We start from the raw sequence: 14,191 nt of genomic DNA, 5'->3' as shown, positions 1-14,191 counted from the left end.
GGTAATGTTATTCTAATAAAAAAATGGAGAATAATTATTTTCCTATGAAAGGCGTATAAGTTATTATTATGAATAGTATAAAATATTATGCATGAAAAGTTGTTCTCCTATTCGAATATTCATAGAATGAAATGATCTGATTTATATGCATCCTTATTAAATTCTCATATATCTTACATTTACTGAGCTGTGTAGCTCACCCCTTCCACTCTTTCAATCAACAAGTTTTATGTTAGAGCAAAGGGAGCCTTAGTTGAGTTTTGGAAGGAGCTGGTTTTAGTTTTATGTGTATAGATCCTAAATTAGCAATTTGATGTTTAGATTTGTAGTATAGTGTATTTTAGGATCTAATGAAAGTAGTGTACCTTAAAGTATTAAGAGATGTATTATGTGAAAGTGTGGATATTGAATAATTGATGGATTATGTTATTTTTGAGGTACAATGTAGATGCTCTGAATATCAAGTGGAAAGTTATATCATTTAAGTAAAGAAATAAGAATGAAAAGAAAGAGGGAAGTTTTTGTAAAAATTTTGGAAAAAGTTAAGTTGGTTCTTGTTAATATCAGGTTTAAGCTTGATATTAGCATGCCAGTCATGGTCACAAATCCGGGTATCAGGTTTGGGGCGTGACAATATAGATATAATATAGGTATAATAAAAATAACTAGCCTCACACGTCCATTATGCGCATGCTTAAAGATATTTTTTTATTTTAAAAAAATATATATTGTGAGATACTCTTTTTGTTCAAAATAAGTAAATGTATGAATGTGAAAATGTGTTGAATGTTTAGATTTTAATGCTTAAAGAGATTTTTTTTTTTTTTTAAATCTATTGTGAGATTCTCTTTTTGTTCAAAATAAGTAAATGTAAGAATGTAAAAAGGTTTTGAATGTTTAGATAGTTATTAATATCAATAAAAAGTAAAAACATGCAATATGGAGTTAGGTGTAGTTATGGTTGTGTTTGGGAACTTGGATTTGGATTTGGATTTTTTTTTTTTTTTTTTTTTTGAGAAAAAAAAAATGGTCTCGCGTGTGGCAATCATTGTCCCACGCCTCATGGATACCACCAGCTCGAACTGGAGCTCGGAAACTCCAAACCCACACACAAGATTAATAGATTTGGATTTGGATTTAGATTTGGATTTTAAATTAATAGATTTTAAATCAAGAGATTTTAAATCCAAGCTTTTTAAAAGTTTAAAATTCTTGGTGGATTTGTCAAATCCAAATCCTTGACATTTTTAAAACTTCTCAAACAAGTTATTTGGATTCTAATCACCTAAATTCAAATCCAATTGCCCAAATCTTGTCATCCAAACATACCATAAGAGTTTTTTTTTTTCCCCCAATTTGACTACTTAACCTTTAAAAAAAAAATCAAATTTTATTTTAACCATTTTTTTGGAAAAACAATTTGAACTAAGCAATAAGAATATTTTTTGAAAATAGCAAAAAATAGATACCAAAGAATCTTATTCCAATTATATAAATTAATTATGATGAAAACAATGATGATGAAGACGACGTTATCAACAACAACTATCTATTTTATGTGTTATGTGTTTGTTGACAGCTTTTTAATAATAATAATTAAAAAAAAAAATCGTGGGTGTAATATTCTAATTGTTTAGATGTTGAAGAGCTTTGAAATTTTTTAAAAGAAATTTAAATTATTAGTAGTTACAATTATGAATAAAATAAATGTGGTATGGGATTTGATGTATTGAAGGGATATTTTAGTTGGAATATTTTATTCCATTTTTTTAATCATTTGTCAAAATACTTATATTGTCCTTCTGTTTTTTGAAATATCAACTAATTAAACAACAGGAGTTGTTTTGAGAATAGTGAAAAGTAGATGTCAAAGAATTTGAGTCTTATTATATATAGTAGAGATTTTAAAAGGATCCAGCGGAGTAAGAACAAAGGCATATTTGTTCCTATATATTAAATTATTAATTGATAATTCCTAATAATATAAGTACATTTTTTAAAGGATTAATAGGTTTATATTCTCTTATTTTTAGTCATCCAAAGTATTATATTATTGTTTTTCTAGAATAATATTTAAAAGTCATATATAGTTATAAAAATTTAAATTTTTTGTATTAAATTTTTTAGAAAGATTGACAATTTTTTGCTCGTATTTCTACAAACTGATATAATGTATTTAGTGAAGTAATAGAAGTACAACTTTTAGATTTACAAATAAATCTTTTGGAATTGTCTTTCTAATATCTTTCTAGTAATAAACTATTGGCTTAGAATTTGAATTGTATAATTGCAAATTATTAGACTTAATTTTTTAAATATTTTTTTAGAAGATATTAGGCTAAAGCTTGGTATATCAATTTTGTATCTTTTTTGTGTAGGTTTTTTTTTTTTTTTTTTGTGGGGGGGGGTAGTTTTCGATGTTCCATCACTCATCATTTAAATTACATTTTAATATGGTTTAATTAAAATCATCCACTGATCCACCCTAAAGTGATGATGTGGGCCGGGATATAGCAAATCATTTTCGATTTAGGATGTTGTTTAAAAATTTTGAATTATAGAGTGCACATTGCAAATATCCTATAATTATGATGGATGACTACAATTATCCCAATTTTATTCTTAAGGAAAAAAAATATTCATATATTTAGAGTTGGGTTGTGCTTCTTTTTTTCTTTTTCTTTTTTTCCTTCAATTGACTTTTAAAAACGGGTATGATCAAAGAACTTATTTTGGTCCTAGTTTTCGATTTTTACCAGATTTGACTAGTTTACCAAACCAAATTGGTTTTCAATTGAACCGGCCGATCCAATCTGGTTTTTAAAACAAAGCCTAAAATCATTGAGGTGTTAAATTTCAAGTGTTGAAAAATTAGTAATATACTTTATAAGATAGAACTTTTGTACATAATATCATATTTTCCATAACATTTAGATATAGGTGTTTGTATTATGCTATGTAATGAAATATTTAACAGAAAATTAGAGTATTATTAGTATTTACATAATATCATATTTTCCATGACATTTAGATATAGGGGTTAGTATTATGCTATGTAATGAAATATTTAACAGAAAATTAGAGTATCATTAGTATTTTCATCATAATAAATTAATTAATAGGTTGTATTTATCTTATTAGGGATTTTTAAAAAAAAAGATTACAAGAATCTTTTACGCAAATAAAAAGAAAAACCACAGAAATAACCGTTGTACATCATATATATGAAGGGGCTTCTAATTATAGATAAAATCACAAGAAAATTTTATTGCACTGGATTTCACAATCTAAGGTTCTACATTTCAGCTTCAGTGAATGCAATCAGCTAAAATTAAAGAGTAAAACAAACATGCTCATTTTAAGCTAACATCTTCACGTTCATAACAAGCACAATGGTTTCCGTGTCAGTGATATGAACCACAAAAATTGGTCAGCATGTCCACCAAAAAATTGTTCAGTGAGTAACTGAATCTGAGCCAAGTGCTTCCTCCCATTAAAGTGAGAAACTAAGTTGTTTTCTCCGGTGCAGCTTATATTACAAATGTTGCACCTTAAAGTGGATTCTTTCACACTAACAACTTCTTTCTTCTGTTCTGGTCCATTGTTGAAACTCTCTTTTCTAGCTCCTCTTTTTTGAGCTGATCAGATTTATTTGCAGTTGAAGCCAAAACACTCTTTGGCTGGCCTTGCTGTTTCTCTTCTTGATTTGTAATAGTTCTCTGCTTCACTCCTTTGGTGGATACAATCTTTAACAGCTCCTCAACTGGCTGCTCAGTTTTCTTTGCAGTTGAATCTGAGACCATGTTTGGCTGGTTCTTTGCTTTGAATGCCTCGTAAGCGGCCTTGTGTTTCTTTCCTTGAAGGTGTGAATTTAAGTTTTTCTCACTTTGAGTAGTTAGCTGACATATATCACAAGTCCACTCCTTTCGGACTTCCTTAGGCATGGGGGAATCATGAGGTTCTCTAGCTGTTGCAACTGCCTCTGCTGGTCCTTTAATCTCCTTACTGGCTGAAATTTTGTTCTCAGTTTGATCAAAGTTAGGCCCTGCTGAAACTACCTGAAAATGCAGTGAAGACATAAATTAGAAGCAAAACTGTTGTTTTGTCATTACCACCCTATTTGTGAGAAAGGCATGAGAATTTATCTTCCAAAAAGAGAACAAGAATGAAACATCCTTTGATTCATAATCAACTTTATAAAGACCTCTCATTTCAAACATAAACATGTACAATGATGGGAACTCAATAACAATAAATGATAGGAAAATTTTCATTCCTTTTGAGGCAAGATTCATAACAGGATTATGATTCTGATCAACCAATAGTATACTAAACTTATACTGGGTTAAAACATGAGGCACCAAAAATTTCATTTTATTTTCTAGTCTGTTATGTTCATTGCCACCTTCTGGTTTCCCACACAAGCTAAGCAACTGCCAAGATTGCTAACTACTCACATCATTAACCAACAATTTTAAGAATTCAATGAACAATTCCCCCTGCAAAATAATCATTTTGATATCCTTCTCAAAAAGACTAGGTTTTCCACACAAAATTTGCACAGAGTTCACCAATAAACTTCCTCATAAATATAATAAGAAATCTTACCCACATGGCCGCAGGAACTTCCTTTTTCTCTGTTACTTCCACAGCTCTATAGTCCTTCTGCGCAATGTTAGGCTCTTTGCAATTTGACTGCATCAAGAGACAGCAGTGGAGATTAGCTCTTCTAGAAAGAAGATAATAAAATTGTTATTTCTCATTAGAATATACTTCACAGCTCTTTTTCTTCAATAATTATATATTAATTTATGTTAGGAAAAAAGAAAACGGTCATATGATTGCTGAAATAGTGAACATTATATTGATAAGATTCTTCCAACACTTGTTGTGATAAAAGCTAGACTAATTAGTAATTACATTTCTACACTGCACCCATTCTTATTGCTTTTTCTTTTTTACTTAATTAAAAAACACTCCTACCTTGTAAAAGTCCCTTTCTTTAATACTGTATGATAAGGAATCCATATTACTCATGATTCCCGTAGGGCAACATGGAAGTGCCTCAAAATTAGTTTTGGAGGAGCTCCAGATTGAGGAAGTTCATATCATTATTGGAGGCACAGTATTAGTTTCAAATGGCTTGAGCAACCTAAAACTTAGGCTTCTCCTCATTCTAATCTATGATTTCCTTTTTCTTCTTTTCTTAAACTGAAATTTTTTTTTTTTTTTTTTTTTTTTTTTTTGTTGATAATCTGCCATTTTATTCCAAAACAAACAACCCCAGAGGGCTATACAAAAGAGCCTAGGACAAAGGCTTGCTCGCTCAGAATTAATTACATCAGAAAGAACAGCAGGGGCTGATCCCAATACAAAATAATTAGCTACTCTATTAGTAAGAGATCATGAAGCCAGTACATGGGCTGCCATGTTAGCTTCTCTTGGGGTCCACTCGAATTCTAAAGAATTAACCCTATGAGCTAAAGACAAGAGTGTCAGCAGTCAGCACCTCAATTCTCCATGGAGGCCTAGAGCTTGATTCTAACATGGCTTCAATGCATACCTTGGCATCACTTTCTACAATGGTCTTGTGAATATTATGGCTTACTAGCTGGGGTACAGCCCAGCTGATAGCTTCAGTTTCGGCTTGGACAGGGATGTTGATTTCCACTCTTTTGGACATAGTAATACCAATGTCCCTCTCCAGTCTCTGGCAACAATAGCAAGATAAGCTTTGTCTTGGCCAATTGCAGTGTCGCAGTTGACCTTTAAGGCGCCTTCTGGTGGACTTGACCACTTAACATCCCTTAATTTAGGAATTGACAAAGAAGATTCTGGGACTGTCCTCATGTATTCTTTCATTCTACTTCTTATCTGCCATAGAGATTTCTGGATGTTCATCTCAACTTTATCAAAAAGAGCCAAATTCCTTGATCTCCAAAATACATTCTAGAGTTAGTTATTCGAATACTAGGAAAGCTTGCCTTTCAATGTCCGAAGGAATAACAGTAGAATTAGGGGATAACAATAGATCAATGAGTTGTCAAGTGGACGTGAGATGTAGTTCATGAGGGTTGAATCCCCAATTACTACCAAACCATAGTGCTCTGGCTGCTTGGCAGTGGATGAAGATATGGACTGAAGTTTGAGGAGATTCACCACATAGTGGACAAGCTGGGTCAATGTCTGGGTTGAACCTCAAAATGGTATCCTTTGTAGGAATTATTCCGGAGGCAATTACAAAAGAATGATACAAAAGAAACATTATATACAACAATCCAGCCTTTTGGCATTTACCATAACGAAAGGCAAAGCACCCAACTCGCAAGATACTGAAGTTGAAACCAACCTCGTTGATCCTTTTTTCAACCTCCTAATCTCCTCATCTGTATAGATCACCTGCCATGTAAAATTGGGTTGATTAACATCCATGGAGGTTTTGGGGTCACCTTCAAAAACCACGACAAGCCATCATTCCTCCCTTGCTAGTTAAGCAGCCCATCTAATACTGTTCTCAACTTATGCTAGTTCAGTTCACATGGACGATTCTGAGTAAAAGTTCTCAACTTATGCTAGTTCGGTTCACATGGACGATTCTGAGTAAAAGTTTCCTCATAAACTTTGCCAGGCAAAATATGTGTAGAACACAAAGGCAGTTCTCGTTTGTGTAATAATGTTTATCATTCTAATCACATTTCATTAGGTTTTAAAATAACAACGACATCTGGGTAATAGGAAATTATATCATTCCCCTGCTTTACATCAAAGCAATGTTTACGTGTGCAAAGCAACAATGGAATCAAAAGCCTAAACAGTTCACTCTCTCTTTCCATGGCTCTTGCAGTGCTTCTCCTGTCAATCCTCTTTCATAGCAAAGTCACCCATTGCTAGGAAATGGCCGGTAGGGCAGGGTGGCAAAATCAACCAGATTTTCAAAGCCAACAGAAATTACCTGGACCATAACCTTACATAATTAAGTTCAACCTTGCTCCTTAATGCTGGAAATGCTTCAACATCTAAAGTATCTGAGGATTTCTCCTTTTTAAGGACATCACAGGCAGGTAATGTTCTTAAAAGGTGTTTGGAGCCGGGATGGAAGGGGCACATCCACCTGGAGTTTGGAGCATATCAAGAGCGACTAATTGAACAGTAATGTGCACACTCATCAGACCAAATGGGCCACCAATTGCCTACACAGGTGCCTTTTTTTTTACTCCACATGGTTAGGGCTTGATGTATGCTGTAAGCTTGTAGGGTTGTAACAGTTGTTGACTACATGGAGGCATTGCACTGTTTGTACAAAAGAAAATTGCCAACAAAATAAGAAAATATAAAAGGAATACATAATGAGCCAACAAATCCATACTCCAAGAATTTTTTTTTTTTTTTTTAAACGATAAACAAATCACTAAAACTCTGTATAGGTTGCAGGACAGGAAACCAAGGAATCTTAGATTATATTTCTGCATTTCGATATGTGAGCAACTATAATTTTCTTCCTCATTGAAAAAGAAGATCAGAATCTTAAGCAATTTGAGGAAATAAGGCATATCACACCACATCAGTATAGTCAACAACTCAACATCTTGAACATTGACAAGCAACTGAATTCTACTACCAAGTTCTAATCCAACTACGTACCTAGGATTGCTCATCTCCAAAATATATATATATATATATATATATATATACACACATAGTATTGCATAGCTGAATGCGAGGTTTCATCTATCTATTCACTTCTTCTTTTTTCATTTTTTTCTTTCTTTTTCTTTTTTTCAAGATGTCGAGAAATTTTGCCTAATTGATGTCCTCAGCGTTGTCAATATTATTCTTCAGCAGCTTCTTAAAATGATTGCACCACCCCAGCTACAAAAACAATTGACTAAAGGAACTAGCAATCATACCTATGAAACTTATAGCCTAGAGAGCTGGTTTAAACCTTAAATCTATGCGCAAACAAATGGAGCTCACACACAAAAACCACTATTAGCACCAGTGGCACCAAAGATTTGTGCAGACTTTAGACTAACACATTGACTACCTAAAGTATGAAAATGCCATCAAACAACAACTTACCAAACAGATGTTTAGGAAGCTGAAAAATTCATTTAAAATCTTAGCTGGCCATTGAAAACTAAAATTTGCCATTTCAAATGCAGGCTACCTGTCTGTAAGTGAACAGTGGATTTGAGGTGGGACTTGCATTTCTCAAAAACTCCAGCAAGTGAAATTTACTAAATGGGGAGCCAAGTCATATGCAATCTCCACACCAGGAATGTTGTGTCACAACTCACAGGGGTAGTGAAATGCATAAACTCCAAACATTACTCAGTTTCTGAAGGCAGAGCAGCAATTGAGACAATCTTGGCAACCATTCAGCATTACACAATACCCATGTTTTTAAATTTAGAGAATATTATGCTTTCTAACAACCAAACTTTATTACACCAGTGAAAATAAGCTCTAACTAAGCGAATGTAATTCAATGAAAATTTGGAATATGATTCTGATAATTCCAACTCAACCACCAAAACTATCAAAGATTCAAAATTTCCCTAAATATCAATATGCTCTGATATCAAATAGAGGCGAAGAGAAAAGAAACCCTCGAAAATGATCCAAAAGTGTGGGCTTACCTGTTGAGAAAGACTCCAAAACGTATGTGAAGATGGAGAGAAAGTGTAAAAGAACGAAGCCATGGAAGAATTCACAAATGGGTTTGGGAAATTTTGGGTAAAGAAAAAAATTTGGACCATTTCTCGATTTATGCGTGTCATCCTTGCGCAGGGGCCATGCTAATCTTCTCTGTATCGTTCCAATTTTATCGGATGTCCCCGAAGGGACAAGCCTTGTACTCTCGCTCTTGCTTATAAACATAGATAGCTTCGTGTAACTAGACGATGTGGGATTAGCTAGCTCTCAACGAGAACTCCCAATTTAGTTAGCTTTTGTTTTTTCACACGTGTCAGCGTGACATCGTTGGGTTATTAGTTATGTATGTATTCTGTGCAATATATATATATATATATATATATTTTTTAGTTTCATGTTCGTTTGGGAATAGTTTATTTAGTGGAAATAAAAAAAATTTTTGCTGAAAGTACTATAAATAAAAATAAAAGTTAGCTGAACAGTATAATAGGATTCATGAATAGTACTAAAAAGTGCAGATTCATAAATAGTAGCAAAAATAAGCTGAAATTGCAAATAAGCTGAAACTTTCAGCTTGTCCTAAACGCATAGGCCTCTTTATTTGGATTTTTTTGGCTTTTAAGAGCATTTAAAATTGTAGAGTGACCACCGCGCACCCTTGGCACGGTGGTCACTCTACAAGTATAAATGCTTGTAAGATGTGGAGGTAAGGGTTAGAGTTCAAGTCTCCAAAAGGGAGCTTCACACACATATACACTTAGGTTAGGTTAAAGTAAAAATTTTATCTTGTATCAAAAAAAATATCTACTTTTTCTACTTTACAAAAGCAATTTGCAAAAACATCTGCATTAGATCATCTATTATATAATATATTTTCTTTAAATAATCATTTATTATTATTATTTCACCTACCAACCACCCACCGGCCACCACTCACACGATCCCTCTCTCTCTTTATTTTTTTCATTTTTCAAAACAACTCACTCTCTCCACAGCCCAACCATCTCCTCTCTATCAATAAAATTCTCTGTCCCATTTCACCAAAAAAAAAAAAAAAAAAAATCTATGTACCTCACAATCCTCCATAGCTCGAGCTCACCCTGAGCTCTGTCCAAGGCCGAGAGCCCCAAAGCCTTTGCCACCACCAGTGGCAACAAAGATCAACACCACCACCACAAACAGTGGTCCAAACCCGACCCTTAAACCATCACAAACTCAATTCGAGGGGTACGATCCAAATCTTCACTCTCTCTCATGGCAGCAGCAAACACTTCACCTAAGCTTCCATGGCAGTGGCGACAGCAGCTTCGACATGGGTTTTGGGTTGATTTGGTTTTTTAATGGGTTTTCTGTTGGATTTTGTTTTGAGTTGATTTTGTGTTGGATTTGTGATGAGTTTTTAGATTTTTTTGAGTTGATTTAATCTTCTTCTTCTTCTTCTTCTTCGACAGCAGCTTCGACATGGGTTTTGGGTTGATTTGGTTTTTTAATGGGTTTTCTGTTGGATTTTGTTTTGAGTTGATTTTGTGTTGGATTTGTGATGAGTTTTTAGATTTTTTTGAGTTGATTTAATCTTCTTCTTCTTCTTCTTCTTCTTCTTCTTTGGATTGAAGAAAGCAAGGGAGTAAAGAGTCTTTTTTTTTTTTTTTGGATTGAAGAGAGTAGGGCTCCATTTGGGAGTTTATAAGGGAAGGGAATGGAATGAAATTAAATGATCATAAGGGAATGGAATGTATTTAAGTAGGGGAAAGGAATGAAAAAGAATGGAATGGAATTAAGTAACCTTGATTGGATGTTTTAAAATAAATGAATGAAAATGAATGAAATGTAAGTAATCTTGTTTGGGAGCAATATGGAGAGAATGGAATGTAATCATTTTATGACAATATTACTATTAAACCCCTATTTTAAAATAAAGAATTGAATATACTAGGGTATTTTAGGAGTTTTAGTAAAAAAATCATTAAATCTAATTTCATTCTCTCACATTCCTCCCAATTTCGGAGGGAATGAAAATTTAAGGTTTTAAGGGAATAAAGAGAAATGAGTGTTCCCTCCCACCCATTCCATTCCCTCCTACTTAAACTCCCAAACAAAGAAATGGGTTTTCCATTACCTCCATTAAAACTCTCAAACAATGGAAGGGAGGAATATTTTAAAATGATTCTTTTCATTCCTTTCCATTCCATTCCATCCCCTCCTCCCAAACGAAGCCTAAGGGAAAAGAGAGAGTCAGGGGAACAGAGAACGAAGGTGAGAGAAGAGAGAGAAAATTTTGATTTAATAATCAAATAAAAAGCTACAGTAATCGTGTAATCATGCTCGGTTACTGTAGCATTTTTGGATATGTACAGTGTTATAGACTCACTAATGTGGGTAGTTTTTGAACAAAAATGTGTAAAATTCATCACTTTTTTCTATTTTTCATGGACTGGTACAATTGCTCTAAGGTGAATTAGTTAACAAGTTTTGCAAACTATTTTGCAAAGTAGCATCTCGAGTAAGTTCACCGAAGAAACTCGAGTTCCATAGGGTGTAAATAGAAAGAAGCAATCCGAACAAGGAGGAGGAGAAAAAGATCTAAAAAGGAAGTAGTTTTGAAGAAGAAGATCTGGAAAAGTGTACAACAACCAAGCAAAACCCACTGTGAGAGACCATATTAATTGGGGTGCTCTCAAAAAAAGAAAGAGATTTGGGTGCTTTTAAGGACACCTCTCTTTTTGGGTAAGTGGTGTGGAGTTGCTACTTATTTTTTATAAAAAAAAATAATAAAAAAATACAAATTACATTATAAAATGCTTCATTGTCATTGATTGAATAAAGAAAAATACAACTTTGGTAAATTAACCTTACAACGCTTTGGGTCCTAGTTACAATTTACCAAAATTAAATAGACAAAACACTAATCTACCTACCCAAAAATTCTAAGCTCGAGGGCTAGGTTACGGAATGGAAAGGTGTTAGACACCCATTCCGCCAGACAGAGTTTGGTCTTCTAGACTCTAATGACTAATATACCCTTTTTTTGCATGATGTGAATGATATGTTGAACATACATGACAGACACTTGACTAAAATTAATTCAAATAAACTTACCTTATGGATGCATCATCTCTTTTTAAGAAAATTCAGATCTGTTTTGTGTATAGAAGAAAATTTGATTTGTAAAGAAAAATCAGATCTTTTTTATGTAAAAGAAAGAATAAGATTTTTGTTAAAAAGAATCGGATCTGTTTTTGTGTAAAGTAAAAAAAAAAAAAAAATGATTTTATCAAGAAAAATCAAATCTATTTTTTTATGAATAAAAGGAATAAGATTTTTCTAAAAAAGTATCAGATCTGTTTTTGTGTAAAGTTAAAAAGGGGTGATTTTATTAAGAAAAATCAAATCTGTTTTTATGAAATAATATATATATAAAATAAAAATAAAAATAAAAACTTTTTGAAAGAGGATCTACATTCATACGATGAATTTATTTCACATGCATCACATTCATAAAAAAACTACAACCTAACTTTCAATTTCTTCTTTTAAATTTCAAAACCTGCAATTTTGTAACCAAGAAAACTTTTCTAAAAAGACCAGATATGTATTTAATGAAAATACAGATCTGCTTTATGTATATAAAAAAATAAATAAATAAATAAATAAACCAAATCTATATTTAATGAAAATACAGATCAGTTTTGTATTTTTTAAAAATCAGATCTGTATTTAATGAAAATACAGATCTATTTTATGTTAAAAAAATTAGATCTGAAAAGTAAAAATCAGTTTTTTGAATTAGAGAAAAAAAAATCGGATCTGTATTTAATGAAAATACAGATCTATTTTATTTTTAAAAAATCATATCTAAAAAATACAAATCAGTTTTTAAATTAGAGAAAAATTCATATTTGAAAAATTCAGATCAGTTTTTAGATTTCATAAAAAATTTGTCAAACATTGCAGATTTTGAAACTAAAGAAAAAAAAATTACAATAAACAATCACATGTTAAAGAAAAGAACATAGCAACATATTCAAGCATGGTAATAATATATCAAGAACAAAACATAATAACAAAAATATGCTAAACAATATTCATGCATCAAACAAGAAAAAAAAGTAATGAAAGGAGAAAAGAAAAAAAAAAAATACCTCTTGCATGAGCGTACTCTTCTAATGAAAGAATATTTTAGGATTCAAAGAAATTTATTCAACTCTTTGAAGCCTAAAATACTTTACTTACAAAAAAATTTCCTAAGGTAAGAGCCTCCAGAACGTCTTTAACATAAGGGGATTTTAAAGAAAAGAGCCAAAAAGAGGGGGGGTCAAAAAGCGTAAAAAAGTGTCCTGAATTTTGAAAGGCATCCTCTATTTATAGAGGTGAGAATGCTTCAAAAAATTAGCTAAATGATCAGATACGAATTGGGATGCATCCTCATCTCTAAAAAATCAAAAAAGGTACGACTTATCTCAATCTAGAAGTATTCAGGCTGGGCCTCGAGTTTATGCCAATCGACACTCCACTCCAAGAGTGTTGAATGGCCCTCTTGGGTGCTAGACCCGCATTTGAATTTTGGTCCATTGTGGTCTCCTTTTTTGAGGGTTTTTTAGCCGAGAATTGCACTTAATTAGACACATTTTTAATTCGTACTCTAAAGATTAAACCCCTTTTCTAGATATTCAGGTCTCTAAAGTGATTATTATCTTGCATATAAACACTCCAAAAAGTTTTGGTTATCCACAATTTTGTTATTATCTGATTATCCACTTTATTCCCATGCAAGCAAGTTTATTTTTAACACTATCCAACAACCAATCACAAAATTACTTAATTAATTTTGATTGTTTAACTAATCAGAATTAATTTAAATTAATCATGCGTGGTTGGTTCTACCAAAAAAAAAAATGCATGCAAACCATGCAAACTTGATCATGCGATATCTTTCAATTCAACGGTCCAATTTGGAAATCGGGCATACCGTCACGACCGTTAGAATCTCAAGATCATTTTTATGTTATGCAATAAATGAATTAATGCATGTAATGCAAGTATGATTTTTCAGGTATATGAATGGTCACTCTAACCATCTTCCTTGATTAAATTATAAGTGCAAAATCGAGTGTCTACACCCATAAAATAAAAAACCCACTAAACCAAACCCATCTCTTTCAAAATATAGAGTACCAATTCAAAACCACAACCCTAACAGGCACAAACTCCTATATCCAACAACAAGAACTCAAGTCTCAGAGACTCTAGTTCCACATGGATTTTGTCTTTCACAACAGATTGCTACCACTTGGAACTCGAGTCTTAGAGACTGGAGTTCTATCATTGAACTCAAGTTTCAGAGCCTCGAGATTCTAGTTTACAAAATAGTTTTGCAAACTTGAAAACTAACTAAATTGTTCCGAAAGTCATATTAAATGCCAATAAAATCCTCTTTATCATTTGATGAGGTTTGAAAAATCAGTAGGTTGAATATTCTGGACGTCAACGGTGGTTGCAAGACCTGAAAAGAAAGAAGTGAACTATCGAAGGTGGCTAG

General features: G+C 32.6%; 1 long non-coding RNA gene and 1 other non-coding gene across 2 annotated transcripts; both read right to left on the bottom strand.

Moving 5' to 3' along the window:
• Positions 1-5,292: 5,292 nt before the first annotated feature.
• Positions 5,293-8,954, bottom strand: LOC126718174 (uncharacterized). Its single transcript, XR_007652850.1, has 2 exons — positions 8,640-8,954; positions 5,293-7,290 (listed from the first exon to the last, which is right to left on the bottom strand). It is a non-coding gene; the product is annotated as an uncharacterized LOC126718174 (long non-coding RNA).
• Positions 8,745-8,847, bottom strand: LOC126720146 (U6 spliceosomal RNA). Its single transcript, XR_007653301.1, has one exon. It is a non-coding gene; the product is annotated as a U6 spliceosomal RNA (small nuclear RNA).
• Positions 8,955-14,191: the final 5,237 nt, after the last annotated feature.

The sequence above is a fragment of the Quercus robur genome, chromosome 3 (assembly GCF_932294415.1).
Source record: "Quercus robur chromosome 3, dhQueRobu3.1, whole genome shotgun sequence".
Classification (NCBI taxonomy): domain Eukaryota; kingdom Viridiplantae; phylum Streptophyta; class Magnoliopsida; order Fagales; family Fagaceae; genus Quercus; species Quercus robur.
Note: the sequence above shows the minus strand (reverse complement) of the source record. Positions and strands in the feature narration are given on the sequence as shown.